The sequence below is a fragment of the Hydra vulgaris genome, chromosome 03 (genome assembly GCF_038396675.1).
Source record: "Hydra vulgaris chromosome 03, alternate assembly HydraT2T_AEP".
Lineage (NCBI taxonomy): Eukaryota > Metazoa > Cnidaria > Hydrozoa > Anthoathecata > Hydridae > Hydra > Hydra vulgaris.
In genome coordinates, this window is record NC_088922.1 from 4,836,971 (window position 1) to 4,842,500 (window position 5,530).

At 25.1% G+C, this 5,530-nt stretch overlaps 1 long non-coding RNA gene across 1 annotated transcript in view; it reads right to left on the reverse strand.

Annotated features, from left to right (window-relative positions):
• Window positions 1-3,612: 3,612 nt before the first annotated feature.
• Window positions 3,613-5,530, reverse strand: part of LOC136077885 (uncharacterized) — a 155,416-nt gene continuing 153,498 nt past the window's right edge. Inside the window, exon 9 of the long non-coding RNA XR_010637348.1 lies at window positions 3,613-3,785. This is a non-coding gene — a long non-coding RNA (uncharacterized LOC136077885). The remainder of the gene's footprint in view (window positions 3,786-5,530) is intronic.

The following is a 5,530-nucleotide window of genomic DNA, read 5'->3' on the forward strand; positions in this document are numbered from 1 at the left end:
TATGTATTATTCTACTTTCTGTAAAAAAAGTCTGTTATAGAAGAAGGTAAATTTTTATTAAGAGAGTCAAAAACAAAAAAAAGATTAGCAAATTTTACAGGCGCTGAAAACGTTGGAATTTTTAGTTTTTTGAAAGATTCTGATGTTTCTGACTTAAAAGATTGGAACTTTATAATTCTTATGGATTGACGTTGAGAGGCCATCAACTTCTTGATGTGATAGTTGCCATTTTGACCCCAAATTTGACAATCGTAACTAAGATGCGATAAAAATAATGCACAGTAAATATTCTTTAATGTGAATTTATCGACATAATGACGAATTATTGAAAGTGCGCCGTTAGCTCGAGTTAGTTATTTGCGTAGCTCATCAAAATAAAAACTCCATGAGAGATTGCAGTCAACCAAAACACCCAGATATTTAATAACTTTTGTAGGATATAACCATTTATTATTAATTTTAATTTGAATCTTAGAATTGTTGTTTTGATTGTGTTTTTTTATTGAAGATGAAAAAAAGATTAGTTCAGTTTTTTTTGCGTTTAAACATATTAGGTTAGCATTTAACCAGTGAACGGTACTTTTTAGATTTGAATTTATGTTTTTACGAAGAGAATTATACGATTTATTGATATGCAATAGGTTTGTGTCATCAGCAAAAAGATAAATTGACGAGAAGCGAATAGAGTTGTTTATATCATTAACATAAATTAAGAACAAAAGAGAACCAAGAACAGAACCTTGAGGAACACCACACTCAACAGATTTATTAGTAGAATTATAACCATTAATACTTACAAATTGTTTCCAATCTGTAAGATAAGAGCAAAACCAGTCACTTACAACAACACGAACACCATAGTGTTCTAATTTAGAAATCAAAATGTTATGATCAACGGTATCAAAAGCTTTTTATAAATCTATAAAAATACCACAAATAAAATGATCAGTGTCAAGAGCTTTCCTGATTTTTTCAGTTATATTTATCAATGCATTGCAGGTAAAATGTTTTACTTGCCATGCATTGATAAGTATAACTGAAATTTGTGTACTCTTTTCTTATCAATGCCATGCATTGATAAGAAAAGAGTACACTCCAAAATACATAAGTTTTTCAAGAAGTTTACTACTGTTAGATAAAAGAGAAATAGGTCTGTAGTCAGCACATAAAAATTTAGAGCCGTTTTTATATATTGGAACAACACAAGATAATTTTGAAACATTCGGATAAGTTCCATTTACGAATGATATATTAAATAGTTTAGAAAGAATATTTGAAAATTCATAGTTTAAATCAATAAGAATGTTTGTGGGAATGATATTTGGGCCTATTGATTTTCTCAGCTTTAAATTAGATATAAGAGATGAAACTTCAGGAATATTTGTTGGAGATAGGAGTAGACTGTAAATTTGAATATTTAAGATATTTTGTATAGTTTATGTAAGGCGAGTGAATATTAGATCTAAGTTTTTGTGTGACGTTTGTAAAAAAAGTGTTAAACTTTTCAGATTTGGTTCAGTTATATGTTTCATTATCTTGTCAACAGTTGGGAGATGAGTGATAAGAGTTTTTGACATTTATTAAATTATTAATTCCTTTCCAAATTTCGCGAATATTTTTTTACATTTTCTGTAAAATACTTTTTAAAATGCATTTTTTTACTGAGCTTAATTAAGGAAGTTATCATGTATTTATATTGTTTGAAAGCAGTTATAAATTTGTTTATGTTCCTTATATCTTTTGATCTTAACATTTTTTTTTTTTTTAAAGATTGCGTATTTGAATCGATTTTAAGATTCCCTTTGTAATCCAAGGTTTAAATCGACGCTTGAAGTTCTTAATACTAATTTTTTTAAGTGGGGCGTAGCGGTTCAAAATTAAGGTTGTTTACGAAATAAATGTTTGGAAACAAAAGTTAACATCACTGTTCTCTATAAGATTATCCCAATTAATTTTTAATAAATCTGATTTATTTTGTTAAAATCTTTAAAATTTCTGCGATATAAATTGTGATTACATGGTTTAAATAACTTATTAGAACTAGGACAAATGCAAAATTGATGTAAGTGATCAGAACCTGAAGTTGTCAAATTTCCTGAAATAATTTCATTAGTTATTAAATTAGAAAAAATATTGTCAATGATGGTTGCAGAGTGATTAGTAATTCTGGTTGGCAAAGTGATAAAAGGGCGAATATTATAAAAAGAAAGCAAGTTTAAAAAATCAGACGTTGCAGTGTCATTATTTGATTGTATCAGATCAATATTATAATCACCTTGTAAGAAAACCGATTTATTTTCAGCATTTATTTTTTGAAGTTGGACAGACATGATAATTTTAAAATCGTTTATATCCATGCAAGGGTGTTTATAAATGCAACCAAAAATAATATTAGATTTTTTAGAAAAAATTATTTCAACAAATGTTGATTCTAAATAATGTGGTGCATAAATCATTAAATCATCTCTTTGTTTATATATTAATATTTTTGATAAGTATAACAATGTACCTCCACAAGAAGATTTAGTTGGTGTGTGCTCAATGTTGTAGTTATCAATGAGGATTGTATGAATTGATATTGTTGCTTTTTTTAATCATGTTTCGGTTATACCAATAATGGAAAGTTCAAAACTCATTAACAATAGTAATACGTTTAATTCCTCAAAGTGTTTTTGCAAAGATGATATGTTTAGATGAAATAAAGAGAGACCATTAATTTTGTCAAAGTTTAGTGAACAGAATTTACTTATATCATAATATTTGCAAACTATGTCTATTGACGCATGGACTTCTTCATGTGAAACTAAAACATGAGATGAAACATAATCATTAATTTGATTAAAAACTTTATTTAAATGAGGAGACGGAAAGAGATTTATTGACAGAGGTAAATCATTAGTTATAAGAATTTTGTCAGAAGAAAATAGTAACTTGAATTTGTTATCTGGTACATTTGTGAATGGAAAGATACTCTTTGCACAACTTACACAATGCAGCAGTGAGCAACTTAATTGCAGAAAATTGAATTCAGTATCAAGCCTGCTGCATTTTGAATGAGTCCAAAACAAACAAATGTCACTTTGAATTGAGCGTCAACTTAAACTTATTATTTTTTACAAAGATGACAGTTTAAAGCCATAGTTTAAACTAGGGGAAATGAACTTTTGTAATATTTGAAAGGATTTGAGATAATGATTTATAAGTAAATAGCTATGTAAATAATAATAGTAAAAAGCTAATAACATCAATAAGTAAGGTATAAAAAGTTTTAACAAGAACAATAATGAATGATAATGAAATAACAGTAAAACAAACAGGCAACTGCAAAATAATGATTATAACTTAATTAAACGAATAAAAAACTAATTATATGCACTATAAACTAATGATATAATAAAATAAATATTTATTATAATATAACAAAATAAATAATCTAATGATATATTAGAACCTAAAATAAATATAAATAAAAATGTGATAAACAAATAAAATTAAATATATATATATATATATATATATATATATATATATATATATATATATATATATATATATATATATATATATATATATATATATATATATATACACACACTCAATAACAGCAAAAAATAAAACTGATTAATAATATCTTCTTTTCTTTTAGTAAATCTTTTCTTCTGATCTTTTTTTTTTCTTTTTCTTTATCATATTTAATATCAATTTAAAGTTCAAATTTTCTTTTGCGTCTTTCTTTTTAAGTTTTACGTTTTGTTATATCTTTCTATGACTATTTTTTTCATTCACTAAAAAAAGATTTACTGTTTTACTATTTTTGATTTCTATATTTAAAATCTTCTTTAGATGATTGAAATGATTTAAGTTATTAATAATTCTATAAACTTTTTTCTTCTTTTTTGTTTCCCCTTCTTTATTTCCATTAAAAAAAACGTCCGCTATCCTTAAAGACACTCTACAGTTTTTTTTCCTCTACATTTTTTTTCATTTGGTCTAGTCTAAAATGAAAAATTTCTGAACATTATTAGTTATTTAAATTTTTCATTAAGTAAGAACATAATAATATAAAATATGCAATTACTATATACATACATTTATTCAGGCTTGGTTAGGAAGCAGGAGCGATTGCTCTCGATAACTGATCACGAGAATAATATTTAGTTGCGAAAAACTGGCCAGTTTTTTTAGTCGTTTGGAGAACATTTAAAAAAAAAAAAAAAAAAAGGTGCGAAAAAGATTAATTGGACCGATGAGAGACAATTACAAAAAAAAAAAAAAAACTAGAAAAATAAAATACCTTTTAGCGCGATAAAACTGAAAGCAAAATAAACTATGTTTAGAACAAATATTTTCGATACATTGCTCTTTTATAATTTTTTATATAAAATTAAGCGACATTTTTTATTTAAAATAACATTCTTTGATTGTTTAATAAGGAAACAAATGTTCTTTTACTTATTAAAGAGTTTAATATAATTTTTATTTATATACTCATGTCTTATTTCCAGTGCTGGATTAAGAAGGGTTGGGGTTAATTAAGGCCTCCAATATAAAAATAGCCCCCGGCCCCGAAAAGTCTAACAAGATTCTAATAAAACTAACGCTAGCTTTAGTTTTATTTAAGCTAAATTATTTTATAAATAAAAAAATTAATTTTTTTGAATAACCATTTTATAATTCGCAAGAAAATTTCAACATATTTGAAACAATTCTTCTTAGTAAGATGAACAAATGAATAATTAAATCATTGAGTAACTGTTGAAATTAACTAGATAGAAATCAACTAAAAAAGTTAAAAATACTTTATGAAGAGGAAGCGGCACTGCATATATATATATATATATATATATATATATATATATATATATATATATATATATATATATATATTAGGGTGTTTAGATAAAACCAAAGTTTGAAAATCTACCCGGCTGTGATTGGTAGCGTAGGAATCCTAATTTTCAAATTTGAGCCCAAAATGGTAACCCTAACCCTTGTCCCAAGTCCTTCAAAAATATTTATTTTTTAGTTTTTTAAAAGATTTTAAATTATTTTTTTTCTATTAATTTTTGTAAGTATACAAACAAGTAAACTCAGCTTAAACTTTTACTTTATGTATATGTTCAGAAAAAAAAGGCCATGATAGCAAGTTTAATATGGGAATTAAAACATAAATATAACAAGTTTTTTCATTTTTATTGGTATTTTTAAATACATTAAAATATATCAAAAGCATATCAAAATTTTAGTAATTAGCTGTGTTTTGCTTTATATGTGTTAATTGCTTATTTGAATAAGCTTTTATGATTTAATAGTGTTAATAAACTATTTTAGCAAATAGTTTATGACATAAAGAACATAAAGGACTCTAATGGGATAATTATATACATGTACATAATTATCAAAAATACATACAAAACTCCCTTAGGATAATTGTGTACATGTACATAGTTATCCCTAGGGAGTTTTGTAAATTAGACATAAAAAAACAGCTGATATTGTTAAGTGCAAAAAAAAAGGAACTCAAAGTTTT